The sequence below is a fragment of the Nomascus leucogenys genome, chromosome 15, assembly GCF_006542625.1.
Source record: "Nomascus leucogenys isolate Asia chromosome 15, Asia_NLE_v1, whole genome shotgun sequence".
Lineage (NCBI taxonomy): Eukaryota > Metazoa > Chordata > Mammalia > Primates > Hylobatidae > Nomascus > Nomascus leucogenys.
The window spans coordinates 103,370,393-103,393,920 of record NC_044395.1 but is presented as its reverse complement, the minus strand read 5'-3'; the positions used below and the strand labels follow the sequence as shown (position 1 = coordinate 103,393,920).

The window sequence follows — 23,528 nt, the reverse complement described above, 5'->3', positions numbered from 1 at the left end:
CTTCAGCCCCTTTTTTTGGTTGCCATCGACAACTCAAAATAGTCTCAAGTCTATTCACCTGAAAGTAGTTACATTGTTCAACTTCAGAACAGTTGAGACAATATCTGCTTTTCGCACAACCCGATTATCCATGGGCAAACTCAAATGCCCTCCTCTCAGCCATTCTAACTGCTGGACACCTTGGAGAACCAGATGATAGGTTTTCCCATGCCTTGCTGATAAAAGGCACATTTGGGAGAATGAGAACCTAGAGAGTCACTCAGGAATATCTAGAGTTGGTTTCATGGTGAGGATCTCAGCAAAGACAGGGGAGCCGAAGCAAGCACATGATAGGGGGCTGAGGCTGGGGCAGGGATCAGGATTCCAGCACACTTGAGCTTAGCAGAGGCTAAATAGAAAGGTGTCAGGGATTGGAAAGCACGGCCACAGAGAGAAAAGAACAATCTGCAGCATGCTTAGAGATACCTGCATAAGTTTAGCCTTAACCTTGTGGTTGAAGGACAGTTGTTTATCTACCTGAATTCAGCAGGCAGAGAGATAGCTCAATCACAAATTCGTGGGTGTTGGGTAGGTCTGAATTAGCAGAACTTTTTATTCATTCACTATTAAAGCAGCCTTGCAATTAGCTGCTGATCTACTAAGCTTGGATCACTATATCTGGTAGGCCAAGAGTAAAGAATGGGGATTGTATTTCTTTAATTCCTAGTCCAATAAGTATACGCTGGGGGACACAGAGGAATAATGGACTAACATGTCTGCTAGATAGGCAAGATTTTTTGTACTTATTGGAAAGCTATTAGTTAAATAGTGAATTGGATCTGACTCTTGTCATGAGAAGAGAAACCTTCAGCTCACATTTGAAAACCTGGTATCTTCCATCAGTGCTAGCTTACCTATAAAAGTAGAAAGAAAAAGGGAGGGGATAAAATACACTTTCTAGGTCTGGTGGGTTTTCAGAGAGCTGCACTTTTTGTAGTAGTGATTGTCTTTGAGAAAGAGACAACAAATTCTGGTTTGGTCAATCCTCAGGATCTGTTTTGGTTTTATAGAGGTCTAAATTAACATTGTGAGGCTGGACTAACATCTATGTCGGGGCTAGGATCCCTGAAGAGCATTTGGGTAAAGAGGGACCAATAGAGGACAAATTTTAGGGCCTAACAGGGTGGATCTGACTCATCAGCACAGGGTTTATCAAAGCACTACAAACCACCCTAGACAGTGCGGGCAAATGCCACTTACCTCACCATCCAGGAACCTGTGGCTCAGGACCCATGAAGAAAAGCCTTGGGTCTCAAATGAAAATGCCCAGTATGAAGCCATTGCAATGTGGTTGAATGAAATGCAAATTTAATTGGAGAAAAAAATCTAGATGATTTCATCCTGTATTCAGGGACAATCCACTTCTGAGGATCTTTCTCTTTCTCCTCCCTAACCCCCCTATATTCTAAATCTTAGTCCAGTCTTGAGTAAGCTGTTTCACTATATCTGACTGGGAGCAAGGTATTTCTAGTCTTTCCATGTGGTTTCAATTACATCACACTCCAATACACCCTGGGTCCCTTCATTGAGTGTGACTACTCTGGAAAAGTGTCTTGTAACTTCATTTTAGCAGAAAGTAGGATTTGCCATGGTTTTCCTGACAGGGGGCCGAGTGTTGGACTGAGTCTAGCATGAGGGAGGAATAGGAGAAAGAGAAATTAATGTTAACCCTCTGGACATAATTTGCCAAACAGAGACCAAAGCCACTGCCCATTAGAGGGCACTTTAGAGAAGGAGCTGAGTGGGTGGTGGATGGAGGAATGATGGTGGTCAATGAGGGGTTATTATGGCAAATGTTAATAGGAAGATGAACATGAACAGCAACATTGCAGAAAGCATGAGGCAAAGGATGAGGTGTGTCCTGGGTGTTTGAGGACTGCTTTGAAAACTCATCTGGTCTCCTCTTGGTCGTTGACGCTCCTACAACAAGCAAGAGGAAAGGGACATGTTGTCAGCAATCCACATTCCATCACTCGCAATTCCCTGTGAGTGTTCATTTCCAGGCTCTCCCCTCCCCTCCTTCGGTGGGACCATTTTGGCTTTCCTGGGGATGGGGGCAACACGGGGGCAGATGCTCAAAGTTACAGCTGGGCAAGGGGATGATCAGTCTTACTGGCAGGTGGCCAAATGTGAATATACTCCAAATTGGCCTATCTGAACAGACTATTCATCAAGAAGTCACTTTCCTGGCAAAGTGGAGTCTGTGGTATTAGGAAGTCAAACCAGAAAGTGCTGCTTCCACCCATAGCTGAGGGCCAGGAGGTTACATTATGGATAAATCTTTTTAACCTAGCTGCTCTGTTTAGGACAATGACAACCAATTGCTCAGGAGGCACTGCAGAAAGTCTGCTCTTATTATCTCTGTGTTGTTGTCAGCAGGTGCCATTCTGATACCATTATGACATCACTCTGTTTTTAGGGGAAGGGGCAGCTAGTGGAAGGTCTCAAGTCAGGGGTGGGGAGCTGAGTAATGTCTAGTGTAGCCACTGTCCCACTGTGTAGATTTAGAGACACACTGGCAGTGAAATTGGAGACCCGAACCCCAGCCAAAGCAGGAAAGGGACTCCTATTACTTACCCATATCTCAACTCCCCAGTAAGAACCAATGTGAAAATGCTTTGATTCTCCTGGGTGAGGTGAAATATTTACGGCTTCATGAGCTACAGGAGAACTGAAATAATATTTGGGATTCTCTCAAGGACCTAGATATCTCTAAAATGTGGACTGGTGAGAGACCAACAGTAATAAGATGAGTGGCTTATGTCATTCCCAATTCCCAAACGACTCAATATCGAGGAAGCTCAATTATGAACCAGCCGAAAACAGAGAGACTCAGGAAAGGATCTGGATGTAAAACAAAAAGGTAGCTTCACAGTCTTTGTTTTATATAATTAAAAAACCCACGCTAGACTCTCAGTTCCAACCAACACCAACCAAAAAGTCAGAACTTAAGCTGAGAGTGACAGTTCTGGTCTTGATTCTGCCATTTGCCCCTAAACAAAATCTGGAACCAGGCACTCAGTATCTTAAGTTCCCAGCCTATAAAATGTGTGGGCTACTATCTGCCCTACTTATCTCATGGAATTTTATTTTAAAAGTAGGCGTGAACATGTTCCACAAATTTTAAAAGGCCTCACTTCTGTCATGGAAACTCTTCTTAGTCACTATGGTAGTTCCCTGCTTTCCTCAACCTGGGCATCACAGTAAGAGTGCAGATTGGACAAAGCCTTGCCATGTAATTAATTGCCTCAAAGGCTGAATTAAAAAAACAAACAAACAAACAAACAGGAGGCTGGGTGCAGTAGCTCATGCCTGTAATCCTAGCACTTTGGGAGGCTGAGACGGGTGGATCACTTGAGGTCAGGAGATCAAGACCAGCCTGGCCAACATGGTGAAACCCGTTCTCTAATAAAAATACAGAAAAAATTAACCAGGTGTGATGGTGCATGCCTGTAATTCTAGCTACTCGGGAGGATGAGGTGGGAAGATTGCTTGAAACCAGGAGGTGGAGGTTGCAGTGAGCCAAGATCGCACCACTGCACACTCCATCCCGGGCAACAGAGTGAAACTTCGTCTTAAATAAATAAATAAATAAAATTAAAAGAATAAAAAACAAACAGGGCTGAAATTCTCTAGGACCTAGGAAGTTTATGGTGCAATCTCAGAGCCTCTTTATATTAGGTGATGAGAACAAGTGCCACTTCCAACCTCACATTGTCCGTTGACTCTTGCTTCTCTTGAGTTGTCACTCAGGAGAATCATAAGAATAATGAGGGTCACTAAGGGGGTCTATTAGTCTACGGTGATGCCAGGAACTTATTTAATCCCTTCAGGTCTCAGCTGCCTCATTTGTAAAATGCTGGTTTATGGTGAGTATTAAATGAAATAATGCACACAAAATGCTTAGCACTATCTTGGCACCCCTAAAACATTAGATTAAATTGTAAAGGAGGCAGAAGAAACCAGTATCTGCAGTTTCATCTTCCTTGGCACCTCAGGACACCTTTTCTCCTTGCTTCAAGGTGCCAGGATGCTCGGATGCTTTAAATTGATACCCACAAGGCAGGGCGGAATAACTACGATGGATTTCTATCAAAGAGCCAGTAGAGGGAGCTCCAGAGTAAAACGGTTCTCTGTTGCACATTTCCTTCATTTCTCTATAGAACAAATCTCTGCCCAGAGGCCACAGGCTTTTTCTCCACTAGAAACCTTTTACTTAGAGAAAACTGGAGACCTCAGCACAGGACCTGGACCCGGTTCTGCTTTCAGATAATCCAGGTGTTTTTGAACTTTAGAGACATCTTGAGTCCCATGACGAGGTTCAACTCTTGGGCTCCCTTTGCAAGTTGGACTAGAATGGATGGTTCTTATGGGGCTGGTCCCAGGAGACCTGAGGCTGAGGCTGGAGCTTAAAATTTTTCTGGCCCTTGGATTTTGAATGTGTTCTGGCTTTCCAGTCATTCTCTGCCCACAAATATCTAGAGTGACAGCCATTAAAGGACCTTATTATAAACTTTTTATAGAAGAGTCATGGAGCCCGGATAACCTTCCTCTCCCAAAAAAGATTTGCATCAGGATGGTTGTATATCCCACTTAACAGCAACAGGATGAGGGAAATCGTTCTTGCCTGCTCTCAGGAGCCTTTAAGAATACATTCTCTGATAAACTAAGTGATGGACACGGAATCCTCTTAACACAAAAGACCTAATATGACTGTCAAAAAGGGAGCAAGACAGATTCTACTGAAGCTCTGAACCAAGTTTTTCTGCAGCCTTTTCCCTGCTGAAATTCCTCAGGTTAACTAGTTGGCTAACCTATCGGGCCACAGATCTTATTATTATTATTTTAAATGTTCTGGGGGCTGGGTGTGGTGGCTCACGCCTGTAATCCCAACACTTTGGGAGGCCAAGGCAGGTGGATCATGAGGTCAGGAGTTCGAGACCAGCCTGGCCAATATGGTGAAACCCCGTCTCTAATAAAAATACAAAAATTAGCCGGGCGTGGCGTCGTGCACCTGTAGTCACAGCTACTCGGGAGGCTGAGGCAGGAGAATTGCTTGAACCTGGGAGGAGGAGGTTGCAGTGAGCCGAGATTGCGCCACTGCACTCCAGCCTGGGCGACAGAGCAAGAATCCATCTAAAAAAAAAAAAAAAAGTTCTGGCTCACAGTTAATCAGTGCAATAGTAGGAGCCCCAAGAGATGACGGGAGATCTTCTTGGTCTTTCTTACAATTAACATTTGCTCACTGCCTGATTTTGATTAGCAGTGGCCTGGCTTCTTGTTAGGTATCCAAGAGGCTCTGTGTTCACCTACTTACAGGATGATACACAGTTCAGAAGGAACCCAGAATAAGACAAAGACTTGCCATTCAGGAAGGTTAAAAATATTTGATGAGACCTCCTCACCCCTTTTCTGCTCGCAAGATATCAAGAGTAACAATAGCTAATATTTAATGAGCCCCATATTTATTAACCTCAGGTACTGTGCAAAGAGGTATGTATACATCATCCCACTCAATCCTAATGACAACTCAGTGAAACAGTCCCTATTACAATTTCCACATTCGAGTTGAAAAACTGAGGCTTAGAGAGGTTAAATAACTTGTCCAAAGTCAAACATAGCTGTTAAGTGTAGAAGCTGGTATTCGGAAATACAGAGCATCCCCTCTTTGGGCCCTGGCTGGGTTCTCCAGAACAGACAGAAGTGGAGTTCCATTCAACATTGAGAGAAGTTTCAAAGGGTCAGGGGAAACTGAGCAACGGGGCACACCTTATTAAGTCCCAATCAGGACCGATAGAAGAAGCATCTGGTGTTCCTTCTCATTCATTGTCTCATTTCCACAGGGCAAGTGCAACCTGTCTGAGGAGGAAAAAAATTACCTCTAGGATGAAGCATTTTACCTCTTTTTCATTTTCTAAGATGATCTCTCAGATACCTTGCGAAGCCATGCAGAACAAAAGGGAGTCATTACATATTTGGAAAATGCATTGGACTCTCATAATTTGGGAATGAGCTATAAGACTGACAGCTGGGACAGCTAATTTAAGAGTAGAATTCTTTAGGTCCTATACCTTAAAGGAAAAGACAGTTTTCAGGAGCTGCCATTAAGAATAATCTGAGGGTAAGTAATGGATTTTTCTCAGTAGCTATAAGCCATCACTCCATCTACCCTTATTGTAACTGTGCTAGGCTGTGTTCACCCACCTCTGGTTAAGGGTCAGCGTTGACTCACTGGGGTTTGGACCAGCTAGGGGAGGCAGAGTCTGTATAGCTCACATCACAGGATGCACCTCTGCTTAATTATAGATGACAAAGACCCTGCCTTCAATCCTCTAATTAGCTTGGCTGCTCCTATTCATCCTCCACTTCCTGAGGTCAGTGGAGGGAAGGTGTCCAGTGAGAAGGTGGACTTCTGATTACATGGAGGAGAAAACGTGAAGGCGCCACTTCCTCGAAGGGCCTGAGGACCACTGACTATAAGAAGAAAGACTCGCTGGGCATGGTGGCTCATGCCTGTAATCCCAGCAGTTTGGGAGGCCAACACGGGTGGATCACTTGAGGTCAGGAGTTCAAGACCAACCTGGCCAACATGGTGAAACCCCATCTCTACTAAAAATATAAAAACTAGCCAGGTGTGATGGTGGGCACCTGTAATCCCAGCTACTCGGGAGGCTGAGGCAGGAGAATTGCTTGAACCCAGGAGACGGAGGTTGCAGTCAGCCGACGCAGTGCCACTGTACTCCAGCCTTGGCGACAGAGTGAGAATCTGTCTCAAAAAAAAAAAAAAAAAAAAAAAAGAAGAAGAAGAAAGACTCAACCCATTCTGCCTGTCCTCTAATCCTCATCCCTCATCTCTAGAGCTATTACCAAATGTTTTCATTCATGGAATAACTTGCTGCTCTGGGCCACCAGTATTAGCAAATATATGGATTCCAGTTGGTTTAAAATAGTATATTAAATTACAAGTCAAATACAACTTTGATCTGGATTGTAACTCAAGAGAATTGTTAATGTTTTGATAAGATCTGGGGCCCATGCATATGAAAGGTTCATTCTGGTTAGGGATTTGTGGTCCAATTTGCTTCCAAGCCCTGGTAGGAACCCATCAACCCCTCAGCAGTGACCACCTTCATCATGCTGCAACTTACATGATATAGGTGATTAAGCTTTAAAAAATCTGAAAGCTTATAAACTAGCAAGTTAATGCAGAGTAGGAAAAACTCTCTAGCTTTGGGGAAGTGGCTAAACTAGGAGTTTTCAGGGAATGAAGTGGCTATTTTGATCTTCCCTTGTCCCTTATATAATTTCCCAAAACCACTGTTATTTTCCAAATCTATGCAAATATAGAGAAGTATGTAGAAGCAAATAACCTTTGCAGTGAATTGGGATCCTCACTCCTGCCCCAGGCCTGAGGCTAGGATGAGCCTACTCCCTGCAGAGCAGGTCTTCTCTGGCTCTCTGGTTCTTAATACTCAAGATGTTGTGGTCAGGGTAAGTCCTATAGTTCTAGGACCCATACACTCTAACATAATCAGCCCATGGGCTCCTAATGGAATGAATTGGGCCAGGCACGGTGGTGAACACTTGTAATCCCAGCACTTTGGGAGGCCAAGGCAGGAGGATCACTTCAGTCTAGGAGCTTGAGAATAGCCTGGACAACATAGCAAAAAATAAAAATAGCAAGGCATGGTGGCACACACCTGTCTTTCGAGGTTGTAGTGAGCGATGATTGTGCCATTGCATGCCAGCCTGGGTGACAGAGCAAGACCCCATCTCTAAAAAAAAAGGAAAAAAAAAGAACGAATTGCAGTAAAACATAAAAGAAGGCTGTTCTTCTCACTAAATATTACTAATGACCACTGGGACTGAAACTCTCTGGATCTTATTTTTTAAAGACAGGGTCTTGCTCCATCACCCATGTTGGAGTGCAGTGGCATGATCATAGCTCACTGCAAGCTCGAATTCCCAGGCTCAAGCCATCCTCCTGCCTCAGCCTCTGGAGCAGCGGGGTCTACAGGCATGCACCACCATGCCTGGCTAATTAGAAAAAAAAAAAATTAGTAGAGATGAGTTCTTGCCTTGTTGCCCAGGCTGGTCTCGAACTCCTGGGCTCAAGCGATCCTCCCACCTTGGCCTCCCAAGGTGCTAGGATTACAGTGGTGAGCCACTGCATCTGGCCAAAATCTGGATCTTAATTGATGTAACTTGTTCTTTCACAACTGGTACTTCCACACCAATTAACACACTCACATCAACTCATGGGTGAAAGGATTCTTAACAGAATGGGACATTGGGCAGATAAATTTGGAATAGGAAACAGAAGCCTATGGTGGCTTACTGTTTAGGTGAGGGCTTTATCATTGCATAACAACCTAGGATTGGTAAGGGTCCTACCAAAAGGAGAATGTGGACTTTTAAAAGCCTCTCTCATCTCTGGACTATGAGTGCTACAATGACAAGCAGCATCCATGTTTTAGTTATCGCTGGATCCTGAGAATCTAGTGTATGGCCTTCCATAATGGGTCATACAGAAGTTTGTGTTGAGTTCCCAATTTTAATAAGTCCGTAGGGACTAGGTAAGGGATTACTTTCTTCTGTCCTCCACTAGGAGATGAGGTCATTGCAACACAAGACCTGGGTGAGGAGTAGATAGTGATACCTGCCTCCAGAGAATCACTGAGGGGCTCTCACAGCATTCAAGGAGGACTTGGAACATCTACTTCAGCTGAGGGGAGACTCAGGTCTTGCCTCTAGGCTTCTGTGAGTCAAATGCAAATGATCTTCTCCCACCCACACTTGAGGTCTAGACCTATGCTAAGCATTGACTGAGTCCCTTTCTCCTTACCTGAATGCCCTCTCTTTCAGGGTTGGGAACTTCTGGGACAAAAGAGTTGAGTTCCTAGTTGAAGTGAAAGCTCCAGGGAAGTTGCCTAGGCCTGTCCTTTGCTTGGTAGGGCCAATGGCTTTCAGTAAAGTATAGGGAAGATAGACTTTACCTTGTGTATGTGGAAGAGTCTAAGAGGTCTCTGCTAATTTCAGAAAAGGAAGAATCTACCCAAGCAAGAAAAAGCATATGGTAGAAATGCCATCCCACACCATGCCTCATAAGATGTTCCCAAGTCGTTTTTCTGATGCTTCCCTGGTCCAGAGGTATAATAGCTAAAATAATAATAAAAAATAAAAGTGATAGACATTTGGTATGTGCCAGGCACTGAGCCAAGCCTTGCAAATATCAACTCAATGAATCGCCACAATAACTTTTTGAGGTAGGTCCCCATTTTAAGTGTCAAGAAACTGAGGCTTAGAGAGTTTAAATAACTTATCAAAAGTCACATAACCAACCAAATATAGGAGCCAAGATTTGAATGCAGGCCTTCTTGGCTGCAAAGCCTAAACTATCCACAGTTACACTGTACTCAGGATGCCATCCAGCCTATCAGAGACCTATGCTTACTTCTATTGCTGAGTGAGATGGGAAAGAGAAGAAGGCAGGATTTAAAAAAATTTTTAATATCTGCCTTTGTGCACACACATATACACAAACACACGTATCACTCATATATCTAGAGTGCTTTAAAATGAGCCAACTCACTTCTGATTTCATTCTCAAAATAACTATGTGAGGTAGCTATTATAATGTGAATACTCCCATTGTTTAGGTATGATAAGCAGTTTACAAAGAAGCTAAATAATTTGCCCAAGAGCATACATCCACATGGTTGCTTGAACCTGTGTGGTTTGATGCCAAATTCATAGCTCTTTCACTATAACATAGTGCCACAATAATGAGACATACTCTGAGTCAGCTAACATTTATTAAACACCCACCATGGGTCAAGCACCGTGCTAGGCTCATTTGTAAACAGTCAATAATTATTCATTGATTGGTCTTCCAGTCCACTAACTGGACTGTCGCTGCGGCAGTCTCCAAGTCTAGTAAAGGTTTTATAAAATAATAAACAAGAATAATTCTTTTTCTTTTTCTTTCTAGGTACTCTCAGTAGCCTAGACCAAGCTAAATATTTCTCAAAAGGGTGTTGTTGTCACCTGAAGGAACAGGCTAGAAAGGAAAGCTATATCAAGCTTGAAAAACACAACTCTCAAAAACTCTCAAAGTCCCTCAACCAACGATGGAGGGTCAATAGTCTTCATTCTCTAGGTTGGATGTGTTTTTAATGCTATTTTATTTACAAACTAGTCCACCTCGCATCTCTAAGATGCCCTCTAGCTTTGCTCCCTAGTAGGTGAGGAGCAAAAGGCAGTTGATGAAGGCAGGAAAAATACTCTTTTTATTGGGTCCATCAGGAATGTAGGCCCGTCTTCCTCTTGACCCTTTAAGCATCAAGCCCTGCTTCTTCCACAACAACATCAATTGAATTTACTGCCAAAGTAATTTCTGAGAACTTGTCATCCTGGGCCAGGAGACCCCTGGGCAGACCTCAGAGCAGTTGTGAGATAAACAAGAAGCAGCACTAAATAATTAGCACAATTATTCATGAATCAAACCAAATATATTTTATTACTTTTAGGTGGTGAAACCTAAGTACAGATTAGTCAGGGTATCTCCTGGATGGAACCAAGCTTGAAAGTGGTGGGTGGGGATTGGAACCAATGCTTCATCTGCAAGGCTTGGGCTCTAAGCCACGGCCTCAGTGAAGAGATCAGCAGATGAATTCTCCCCTCAAAGCTGTGATAGCGTCACCAGGAAGTGGTGGATTTTCACAGAATGGGACTTGGTTAGAGGAGAAGAAAGTCCCAATGGGTCAAAAATGGAGGCCGTTGAAGTTTTTTTTTTGCTGCAGATGCAATTATTCGCTTGATAAAGGAAGATGAGTAATAGGGTTCTCAGCCTGAAGTCTAGGTTACTTCTTACGTCCTCCCACCTGGATTGACTTCAGGAGCGTGCAACTGGTGTAGTTGCAGGGCCCTTGGCTCAGAAGGGCTCCATGCTTGGTTTAAGATTCTACTGTTATTGTCTTGAAATTCTTAAAAATTTTGTCTTTGAACCTGTGTTTTGCAAGTGAAGTCTATGGGATAATAGAGAATGTGTGTGCCCATCCATCGTTCCTGCCCCACAATGTTGGCAGTAGCCCATGAGTACAGAATTCCAGTGGGAGCTCAGTGAGACTCAGGGCAAGTAGAATGGAAAGTAAGCCTATGACTACGCAGATGGGGACACAGACAGTGCCCAGAGGTCATGCTTTCTGTTTGAACCAGATGCTTCAGATGCAGAAGGAAGGCAATGGAGTTCTAAGAAACACTAATGACTAAGAGACCCTAGAGTAGCATTTCTTACTTATGTTCCTTCCCTGTATTTGCCAAACACCTATGCTGAAAATGATGACACAGAAGGAAAGATGTAGAGCAATCTAGCTATTTCTCCTCAACAGCAAGCTGAAGGTGGAGAGTGCTGGTACAAAGCGCTTGTATCAAGAAGTGGAATAAAACCACTGGAGTTCATTTTGTCCGCATCTCCATTGTTCTGGTAAGAATGAAATACCTATGCATATGTGACGTATGAAATGTGAATTGTGTAATTTCAGTGATTCTACAAACGAGTTAAATGCTCTTGTGTTTACATTTACAACCGGCATCACACAATATAAAGATGAACAGTAAAATTCATGCTAAAAATTTAAAATTTTTATTTTTATTTAGCACCACATGAAAAACAGCAAATAAAAAACCACCATGACGACTCTAGAGAGAAATTGTGGAAGAAAGACAAAGGCATTATATTTAGGCACTTTCTTCCTGCTTTTTGAAAAAGGGGCCCTACGTGTTCATTTTGTGCCAGGTTCCATGAATTCTATAACTGGCTCTGCCCCTGCCCTTAGGTTTCTTTTGAGAAACAGGGCAAGCACCAGGGCTCATCCAAAGTGATGAAGATAAAAGTCGGACTTCATTCTTGCCATAAATGAGTAGACACCTGCTTGCTGCAATGCTCTCCAACGTCGCATGAAGGGGCAACTGACACTCCTGAATGAATATGAGGAAACCCAAGGCAAATTCAGGTTCACCACATACACTCAGGGACATCAGGTCCACCCCTAAGCTGGATGAGGCATGTCTCAACTGGCATCTTCGGACTTGACAGAGAGGAAGAAGGTCTGTTTCCTTGTGTGTGTGGCTCATGAGCTGACGTGGGCTCTCATGGGTTCTCATGTGGCGAGAACCCTGGGTACCGACATGCATGTTGTTGTGGTTTTTGCACATATATGTGCATGTACACTGCACATACATGTCCGCATGTGACAAGTGCTTAGGCACCTGGTAGAACCTGAGAGAGGTGGTCTTTCCATGGATCTCCAGGGAAGGCTGATGGACATGAAATACTTTTTAGGTGCTATTCTTCTGGAACTTGGTCCCCAGAAAACCACAGCTCAGAGTAAAGAGAGAAACTGACAGTCTTGGAGGACTGTGGAGAGCAGATGGCTATAATTCCAGGACCAGTTTTTTTTTTTCTTGTAACCACTTCCCCCACAGCATTTACATCAAAGGGAGACAAATACTTGTTGACTTAAGCAATAAACAGAAACAATTTCCTTCTGAGAAGTGCAACACAAAGAAACCTGATGCCTTCTGGGCTGTGGAAGACTCTCCATCCCCCTTCTTGGAGCAAGACCTTCAGTGATATGGACAGTGGGTGTCAGGCCAGCTGACCTGGTTTTACTTCACACCGGCAGATCCAGGGATGGAGCCACCATCCACTCTGCTTTATTTAGTGAGACAGCACTTCATACCAACAGCAGGCTTAATCACAGTCTGTACCCACATTTCACTTCCCATTTCTATGTCTGTACTCCTTGCCTTTTGGTTATTTGGGGTGGGGGGTGGCAATGGCATGCTGATTCTATCTTCCAAGCACCCTCCCCAAATCTCCTACTTCCCTGCTGAAAACGATTCCCTTCTCATGTTAATTTGATGACCCAGCCAGCTGTACCCCTCCGCCCCCGCACCCCCAGCGCAAAAGAAAAAGCCACTACCTTACTCCTTCAGAATTACATCCCCGCTCAGATGGTCTTCTCAACTACCAGCCCAGTCCAAAGAACCCTCGTCATATTTCCAGGTTCATCTGAACCAGACATTCAAGTAGTGCCCCCACACGGATATTTAAGGACCATGGAGGAGGGGGTATTCCCTCCTCCCCCTGTGTTCCACCTCCCAGAAGTGGCTGCTCTTCAGAGTGGAGGTGATTCAGCTTTCCTAGAAGATCATTTGCAGGGTAAAAAAAATGTACAGTACTACAGCTGAGAGTGCTGCCTGCTTCCCTTGATGAAAAAAAAATCCTGCTCTCAGACACATGGAATTCCCATTGATGAGGTTTGGCCAACACCAGGCGCTGGGTTTTCCCCATGAAACATAAAGCTCAGGGTGAAAAATGCGGGGGCGGGCGAAGGGATAACGATACCTTTTCAACCTTTTCAATCCTCTGGGGGATTTGAACTCTGGCCCCCAAGGTCAAATGGCTGATGTTCAAAATCCCCCTCTCTCCACCCCTCCACCTCTCTTCCCCAAGCTCCTTCCTAACAAAGAATGACTCTCTTTGCTACACACAATAAAGCCCTGGTGGATTTACCCAGATTAAAAAACCCCTTGAAGTCCCTGTCAAAACTAATCTTCTCAGGAGAAACACTTGTTGATAACCACCTCGCTTTGTGCAGCAGCAGGGAGGAGCTGGGAGGACCAGAACCCAACGGAAAAACTGGCCTGTGACCTCCCTATCGTCACATTGCCCCAAGCACCATACAATCCCTGACCTCATAGAACGCCCCTCCTTCCACGACACACAAATATTCTGCAAGCCCCTGCCCCATTTAGCTTCTCCACCTCAAGCTCCCCGTGACAGCACCAGCCCCTCAAAGCAGGAAGGCCAACCCTGGAGGTCCCCAGGCTGACAGACCCTGGCTGAGCTCCAGCCGTGCCCTCCTTCTCTGCCGCCCCCGAGTTTTAACCCTTCACCCTGCAGGGCCCAGCCCCTCTTGTCTTTCCTGCTGCAAACTTTGTCAGGAGCCTTTTCAGGTGGTTTTCCTCTACACAACCAGCCCTTAAGATGTCATGCATAAAGATTTCCCTCTACAGGTGGTTGTGAGCTGTAGCAGTTTTTGCTCTTGCAACGGAAACATTTATTTTAAATTTCATTTTACCCACGAATAAGGTTTTAAACAAAAATTATTTTGCTTACACCCACTAAAGACTTAGCATTTTCTCCAAATAGTGGGGAGAACATTAAGTTATCTATGCAAGACATGTTACCACTCCCATCACCACCACCATACCCTGATTCTTTATCTCCCCGACTCTCCCCACTTTGCTCTGACTTCATGAAGCCTTTTGGAACTAAATTTTCATGTGCAAAATAATTACAAGAATTAAGACATTCAGTGAATGAGAATCAATCCAAGATACGGCCAAGTGGCAGAAGCACATGCCCACTACAGAATACTTCTCCACCCTCCACCCCCAGACCACAGAACACTAGGGTGGGGGAAGCCAAGACGGCGTCCCCTCCCCAGCTTAACAACAGAGGACTGTCTTCCAGCTGGCATGACTCCTGCAAAAACCACACACGCAAGACCCCAGGAAAGCCTGCCCAAGAAGTCTAGGCAATTTGTACAAGGATAATTGTTCAATGAAAAAGACAGTAATCATGGTCAGTCATACAAATCTACTCCTCCAAACATTCACCAACTGACATCATAAACTTTGCAAAAGCCAAACACAAGACAGTGCATGGTATAACCTACCTTGGCGAGCTCCTTCACTTTTTGTGCAAATGTTTTCCCCTCCGCATGCTTTACATAGATTTCTAGGGAAATTTGGAAGGACTGGTGAGGGGGTGGGGGAGGTGAGGGAATGAGGGTAATATAAATAAGGAAGCATTTTAAATGCACCACGCAAAAAGCTCGGGATTTCACGTTATGTGTCTGCACTCTTCCCGGAGCAAAGCAAAACAGTTCGCGTTCAGTGCCAGACTTGGAGGGAGAGGGAGAAGAGAGAGGGTGGGGGAGAGAGGGAGGGGGTGAGAGGGAGGAAAGAGAGGGAGGGGGAGAGAGAAAAAGAGGGTGGGGGGATGCTGAAGGAGAGAGGAGAAGAAGAGAAAGAAAGAGGAAATGAGAGAGGGATAGAGGGAGAGGAGAGGGGAGGTGAGGGGAGAGGGAGGGAGGGAGGGAGAAGAAAGGAGGGGGAGAGCCAAAGGGAAGGAGGAGAAAGAGGAGGCAGCCCCCTCCCACGCTCCCACCCCCACACATTCAGGCACCTTCTGAGTAACTGATCAGAGCAAAGAACTCATCACCCACGTTTGAAAACCCCGTTTGGGACTAAGTCCCGACGCACACACGCTCGAATCTATTTATAGATAGACCCTAATGATACGTATTGCATTCTGAACGTAAATGTGAAATGTGTGTGTGTGCGTGGATTACATATGGTTCCTTTGACAGGTATGTTTTTTTTTTTTTTTTTTGCACTGCAGTGCGTCTGATTATATCTGTTTGGATTTTCTTCTTTCTTTTTTTTTTGCATCTAGAAAGCATGCATCAATTTTGAAGGTATTCGGGAAAAATGGTGGGGGTCTCAATGCTTACAAAACCCTGGCTTTTTTCCCCCTGCAAAGCTGGGATATTTGCAGAGTTGGGGCTGTTTGAAAAGGCTCCAGCCCTGGCTCGGTGTAGCACGCCCAGTTCCAGCAGTGTGTGCTATTGACCTGCATTGACGTCAGTGCGTCATTAGGTCTCCCTTAGAAACACTGACTTTCAAAAATAGTATCAAATTAATTCAGTTGGAGCCTGGTGAAGAAAGGATACTAGCTGGAATCAGCCATAAAACTCCAGAATTTTCAGCCCTAGATCTCTTCTTCTTTTTCTAGGAGCCAAATGGAAATCAGATTGTATGGAAAATGCCATTGATGGGATTTTTTTTCCTTAAGAAAAGGGACCAAATTAGACTGCAAAACCCAGAACTGCCTCTGTTTTTTTTCTTTCCCTTCTTTTTTCTGATCTAAAAATAACCCCCTGCTTGAGCTGACTGCGGTATCTTTTGTGTTGCAGCTCTCTGTTTTTAGCAGTCTGGTCCCAGTGAAGGGTGGAACACAAGTACAGGTATTGATCTATTGATATTTGCAAAGCCAGGAATTAATTTTAATGAAACAGGTGGGCCCTATTGTGGTGGTGGGTAATAAAAAAGAGAAGGTGCCATGGGCTCCATTTATGCCATTCACACATTCCGTTTCATTTTTTCCAATTCATTTTTTAAAGACATAATTCCCCCCACCACCACCACCACCATGTGTCTCACGTGGCTTCTGACCAGCACATGCAACCCTCATTCATACAAACATGAAGCACTGGTACATTCAAACTCAGCAAAGACAGTGCATTCATAAGCAAGGGTTCTGGGATGTTCCTTCCTTCTCATAGCTGCTTGGCAGGAAAGGCACAGCAGCCCACCAAAACAGGCTTAGGTTTCATCTGGGGGACCTAAGTATGCAATCTGATAATGATATTGTATTATTAAAATCTGCATTTATTTAAACATCTGCCTTTTATGGGAGGGGGAGACAACTGCCCTCTTCACTTAGCTAACAATACAGTTTTCATTGGTCTATTTCACAATTATACATTTTTATGAATACCTATGGATTATATATGTGAATACAGAGTGCCTCCCCATGGAAGCAAAGTGGGTGAGATTTGCCACTTTCAAAGTATTTGCTGGAGAGGGGGTGGTTGGGGAATGTTGGATTTTTCTATTTTCAGAGGAGGCAGTTTACAATAGTTTTGCAAAGTCTTCATTTCCCACATTTCTTGCTTCTCAGCCCTCCCTCCCTCACTTGCCCTCCACAGATAGGTCCACTTGGGCCTCCGGATGATACAAGAATTTGGTTTCTCTGACCTATTCAGTCTTTGGCCTCTGCTGAGACTGTTAATGAGGGGACTATTTGGGGCCATCATGTGCAGGGGCCCTCACAGAGGCCACTTGGATGACAAAAACTATGGGGGACCTCGAGTGGAGGAGAAGAGGAACCCAAAATGGATTTAAATTATATGATTTAAAATTAAGTGGCCTTTAACTTTTTTTTTTTTGATATGCTCATGAAGTCAGGTTTTTAATTGGTAACTACCCAATCATTTTTGCTTATCACTACTTCCTAAACGAATGCGGCCCCTCCTTTCATTCCCCCAAATCTGGCTGGGAGACAGAAGGGAAGACGGTCTTATTAATCTCAACATTTCAGATAAGGGCAGAATATGAATAATTCTGCCTGACCAGGCTAGTAGGTCAGGGGAGTAGAGGTCAGAGAAAATCTAACCTGAGCTACCACTCATCTGCCCCTTGTTCAGCCCCACGGGCTAGTCAGGAGGCTCTGTGACTAGAGTTTATCTAAGGACAATTCTTGGTGCCTGGAGGAGCCGTCAACTGACGACAGACTGACCACATGTTTTTGCTTGTCTTTCCCCTGACTTTCTTCTCTGGGGCTTCAGGGAGGACAAGGCAATTGCCAGTGGTTCATGCTGCTACGCAGCAGTGGCAGCAGCAAAAGGGAGGTGCTATGAGAAAACAGAGTATTCTCCTCCTCCCTTCTCAACCCAACACTCATAGACTTTGGTAAAGATGCTGATCAGTGGATGCTTCCAGCCAGCCAGCCAGGCACCTGCAAACCACTACCCCGGCTTGCAAGGGCTCCCATGCACTCTTCATCACAAACACATTCATTCACAGAAACTTACAGTCATTCATGCACCTGCACACCACCACATTCATTCATATTTTAGCCACAACTGCAGCCACACATTCGCCTATAAAGCCTGGGTAAGTATGAAGAGCAGGAACATGCCTTTAGAACACGCCTTCATTCTGCCCCTCTCCCCTGAAACACACACACACACACACACACACACACACACACACACACACACACTCTGCCCTGCTTCCTTGCTCCAGGAGGTTTCAGCTCGGAAGCATGCAAAATCCTGGTAGGAAGAAATTTCTGCCATTCACAGTCAGATCCCTAGACTGCATAAAAACCCCCTGACCTCGTGCATGATTAGATCACGGACAAGATGCCCAAGTGCTGGCAGAGCTGCAAATGCCTAGGTGGAGGAGGGGGGCTGGTTCTTTTTCTGGCCTGGTTTTCCTCACTTGGCAGCCCAGTAAATAAAGACAGGGCCAAAGGAGGGGCTTGCAGTGTGGCCCAAGCCTGCACAATGCCCCACCTGGCCCGTTCAGATGTTGTCCTGAAGGGAGAGGTGAGAGTTGTGGTGAGCTGTGAGGTACTGCGGCAGCCAAGGCTTGGCATTCGAAGGCCTTGGGAATTCGTGTTAATCTGCACTGGTGCTGAGGATGGTAAGCGGGGAGGCTGTGCATTTGCCCTCCAGATCCACTCTGCACTCACTCCACTCTGTTCTGAGAGGTTTGACCTCTAGGGACTGCATTAACAGGCTCTCCTGATCCCTGGTTCAGCCAATGGGGGCCCTGAGAGGGAAGTCCAAAGATGGGAGGAAGGCATGGTGGGGTATTTATTCCCCACCTTCCTCCCTGCCAAGCTATGGGCTGTCTGTGGCTGTGTCCTTCTGTGAAAACCTCAGCTCCTGTCAGGTGGCCCCCGAGCAGCTGCAGTTCCAGGTCTCTCCACGTTCTGGACTAGAGTGAATACATCGAGACCCGTGATTCCCAGACTCTCTAGGTCTGTGGAACTCTTAACAGGACAACAGTCCATTTGCCTCAGTGGTGCCTACCGGCAACCTAAAAAAAAAAAAAAATCTCCCATCAGAATGCTGGGTAAGTAGTGTTTATTGACATAAAACAAGGCTGTGGGGGCTTTTTCAGTTCAGACCATGAAATTAAAGAATAGATGCTGCTGGAGAGATTACTTACTAGCAGGTAAGGAAAGCTCTGGAAGTGGGCCTTCCACTTAGCTGTTTACCAGCTTTGTGATCATGGGCAAATTACTTAATTTCTCTAAGCCTCAGTTTTCTCCTCTGTAAAATGAAAATAATAAGAATTATAATAAGACCCTCCTCTCAGAACTGTAATGAGGACTATATAAGATAATGTATGTGAAACAGTGTAACAGTGTAGCACAAAAATAACCTGCAATAAATGCTAGCTATTTGAATATTGATATTAAGAGTATAAGCATGTATTCTATAAAATAACTATTTATGGGACATCTAAAACTTTCAAAGCTTTTAGACAATGGCCAACAATAAGATGTTCATTTTATTTTTTATTTTTTATTATTATGTTTTTTGAGACGGAGTCTCACTCTTATCACCCACGCTGAGTGCAGTGGTGCGATCTTGGCTCACTGCAACCTCTGCCTCCCGGGTTCAAGTGATTCTCCTGCCTCAGCCTCCCAAGTAGCTGGGATTACAGGTACTCACCATGATGCCTGGCTAATTTTGTATTTTTAGTAGAGATGGAGTTTCGCCATGCTGGCCAGGCTGGTCTTGAACTCCTGACCTCAGGTGATCCACCGTCCTCGGCCTCGCAAAATGCTGGGATTACAGGCGTGAGCCACCGCACCTGGCCAGATGTTCATTTTATATCATGACCTGACGATACACACAACGGAAAAAAGTAATAGTTATCCTTAAAACCTGCAATGCACTCTGCTATTTTCTCATTTGTTCTATGTCATCAAAAAATGTAGGTCACAACCCCTTAATGGCCTGAGATCCACAACTGGAGAAGCTGTGATCTGGTACACTTGCCAGGGATCAATGTGAAGAAGACTGAGTCATCTCTGGAGGTGACAGGATAGGTAAAGACCATTTCCTGATGTCTTTTAAACAGGTATAGTTACATTAATGGGAGAAAAGCAACTGGGGGTGTTCTCTGCAGAATCTGAAATTCAGACAAGCATTTGAGTGGACTTAGGTATAAGAAACTAGGACTTGGAGAAGGGGACTCAAATGTATAAAACATGGTGCTTGCTTTCAATGAACTTATAGTTTAGTAGCAGAGCTTAGATTCATTCACTCCTTTATAAAACTGAGTACTAGTATGTGTGAGGAACGTTCTACATCAGTGAACAAGACAGGAGTTCCTGACATCACAAAGCTTAACTTCTTATGGTAGCGACAGGCAATAAACAAATAAATAACCAAATAAGCATAATATGGTTCAGACAGTGGTAATGGCTCTATAGAAAAGGGGAGTGGAGAGTGTCTGGTAGAAGACATATTCTAGATAAGGTAGTCAGGGAACGCTTCTCTGAGAAAATATTTGACCCGAGACAGGAATGAAGCGAGGGAGTGAGCCGTGTAAATTCTAAAAGAAATGCACTCCATTTATAGGGACCAGCAAGTGCATAGACTCTGAGGAAGAAATAGTGTGGAAACAGGAAGAAGGACAGAGTGACCAGAGCTTAGTGAGCAAAGCAGAGGGTGGTCGGTGTCTGAGAGGTAGACAGGGCCAGATAACATAGGTCTTGACCTTCATACTAAGTCTTGAATAACATCTGAATGTGATGAGAAACCATGGTAGGGTTTTGAGCAGGAGAGTGACATGATCCATGTTTTAAAAGGATCACTCTGCTGCTCTGGAGAGAAGTGACTAAAGAGGGCGAGAAGGAAGCAATGGGGCTGATCAGGAGGCCATCCCAGCAGTCCGGACAAGAGATGATGGTGGCTTGGAATAGGCTGACAGTGATGGAGGTGGTGGGAAGTGGTCCAATTAGCAGTATCTACTTTGAAGGGTGATGTCTCTGCATATCTATAATACAACGTGGAACGTGAGGTGCCAAGATAGAGTACACGATGTTGTGGAAACTCAGATGAAAATTACATCTGGCTGGGGGATGAGCTGGCACTTGAGCTGTGTTTTCAAGGATGAGTGGGCAGAAATGGTGAGGGAGGAGAGAACTTTCCAATAAAAGCGAAGAGCATGCAATTGAAGGCAAAAAAGAGGGAAAGTAGAGGGCACATTCAGGGCCCAGAGGTAATTCGGTGGATATGGTGGGCCTGAAAGCGTAGAACAGGAATAAAGCTGACCGGGTAGGTTTAGGGTAAGTCATTATGGGCCTCTTGTGCCATGATAGCATTTGGGCAACGGAGAGCCACTGCATGTTTCTGAGGACGGTTTTATGTGATCAGTGCTGAGCTTTACAAAGTTCTGTGTAACTGGGGCTGAAGGGGAACCTGGAAGCCTCTGCTTTGGGCCTCAGTAGACTCATTCGTCAAGCAGACCTTTGGCCTTCTCCGATCCTGCACCCTTTGTTCCAGCCAAACCAGCTTTCTTCCTGACCAGTGGGCTGGCCAGAAACACTCCTTCCTCTCTGCCTTTGCTCATGCAGTTCTCAGCACCCAAAGCTTCTCTCCATTTATCCAAATCTTCCCCCTTCTTTGGCTCCTTGGCCTCTATTGCTCTCTCCTATCAAAGCACGTCTACACTTGTCATGTTGGCTCTTAACCTCACAGGCCCACTGACATTTTGTTAAGTATTTCCAGAACATAGGCCTTCTCCCATGAGACAGAAATTCCTGTCGGTCAGGGACATCACCTGGCACTCCCTTTGTTCTCTCCAGTGTCAGGCACTCAATAGCCATTAAACTGACCATTCCCATTCCTCATAAGTGAGTTTGGAAAGCCAAGGGTAGAAAGGCACTTGTCCAGATACACTGAAATCCAGACACAAAGCCAAAAAGGACCCACTTCCTGCCTCCAGCTCTCTTCCTATTACTCCACTTCCCGGCCATCCCAGCAATGAGCACAGGTAGGTTTTGCCTTCCTTAGAACTATCCTAAGGGGAATAACCCTTGCCTTGGGAATAGGATCCCCGTAAAAGTAAAAGCACCAAGCCTCTGATTTCCCTCAGGGAGACAGGGAATGGCCTGGGTCAGATTCCATCGGATTCCACGTCCTCCCCAGTCAGCCTCGCACCTTGCCCCTCCCCCAGTGCTCCATATTTGGTTGGCGGGTGGCTTCCCCAGCTCCCTAATCCAGGCTGTCTGCCACATCATATATGGCTTTTCATGGAGAGGGTTTACTTTAGGGGCTTCTACTCTGGAGTGCTTGTCCCAGGCAGCCCTCCACCCCCATTTTGTAACTGCCCAATAGTTTCATTTTACCCACTTCCCAGATAGAACAGATTTATGAACGGGGGAATTGCAATAGAGAAAGTGTAATTCACGCAGAGCTGGCTGATCGGGAGAAGAGAGTTTTACTATTACTCAAATCAGTCTCCCTGAAAATTCCAGACTAGGGTTTTTAAAGGATAATTTGATGGGTAGAAGGCCAGGGAATGGAGAGTGCTGATAGGTTTGGTCAGAGACAAAATCACAGGGCCTCCAAGTTGTCCTCTTGCGCTAAGCAGGTTCCTGGGTAAGGGCCATAGGACCAGACAGCCAGTTTCTCAATCTGGGTCATGCCAGCTGATCCATCAACTTCAGGGTCTGAAAAATATCTTCAGCACCAATCTCAGGTTTTCCAATAGTGATGTTATCCCTAGGAGCAACTGGGGAGGCTTAGAATCTTGTGGCTTCCAGCTACATGACTCCTAAACCATAATTTCTAATCCTATGGCTAATTTGTTAATACTACAAAGGCAGTCTGGTCCCCAGGCAAGACGGGGGCTTGTATTGCGAAAGGGCTGTTACCATCTGTTTCAAAGTGAAACTGTAAGTTCCTCCCAAAGTTAGCTCAGCCTACGCCCAGGAATGAACAAGGGACAGCTTGGAGGTTACAAGCAAGACAGTCAGTCAGGTCAGATGCCCTTCACTGTAATAATTTTGTTATAATTTTTGCAAAGGCGGTTTCGATCTCGCCAGCTATTGGAAATAACAACTAGCAGAGACACAAGTTTGCAGACAGCAACAGGCTTTGTGGACTACCTCAGCACCTGACACCTCGCAGGCAAATGGGTCACTTAAGGACACACTGCAAAGGCACAGATAATGGGGTTCATATTCTGTTGCTGGGGACACCCAATTTGGTGCTTGTCCTGTCCCGTGGTCTCCATCCCTCACTGCTTCTTTCCAAATGCTCTGCCTGCCATTTCTAGAAGGGGAAATGGCTGAGGGAATCAGTAAGGCACCCACCAAGGAACCATAAAGGACGCTGGATTCATGCTCATGCCCTCAGCTGGGTGCTGAGCTGGGCCCAGGTTGCCGTAAAACAGGGCTCCTGACCCAAAGGTCACAGGCACAGTAATGGAGGCTGAACGGACCGGACCGCTGTGGGGACTCCACCCTCCAATTTCAAAAGCTCTTCCGCACCTCCCTCCCAAGCTTAGGTTTAAATTTGAACCGCCTCATACCTTGGGGAACAGCCCCCTTACTCTGCCTCCTCCTCCCATGCGTGGAATGCAGGGGCAGAGGGGGTAGGGAAAGGAGACCTCCTTTTCTCAAATCCAGGCGGACACAGAGCTCTGCACACCCGCATCCCCGCTCAGCACCCCCAAGTCCCGGGCGGAGAACGGCCAGGGTACCAAGGCCTGGGACAGGGACGCGGCCGCCGAGGAAGACTTTACCGCAGCCTCCACAAGCC

The 23,528-nt window shown here is 45.3% G+C and overlaps 1 long non-coding RNA gene across 1 annotated transcript; it reads right to left on the bottom strand.

The window, feature by feature from the left end:
• Nucleotides 1-1,330: 1,330 nt before the first annotated feature.
• LOC100601885 lies at nt 1,331-2,420 on the bottom strand. The gene is made up of 2 exons (XR_120913.3): nt 2,153-2,420; nt 1,331-1,959 (listed from the first exon to the last, which is right to left on the bottom strand). It is a non-coding gene; the product is annotated as an uncharacterized LOC100601885 (long non-coding RNA).
• Between the last annotated feature and the right edge of the window lie 21,108 nt (nt 2,421-23,528).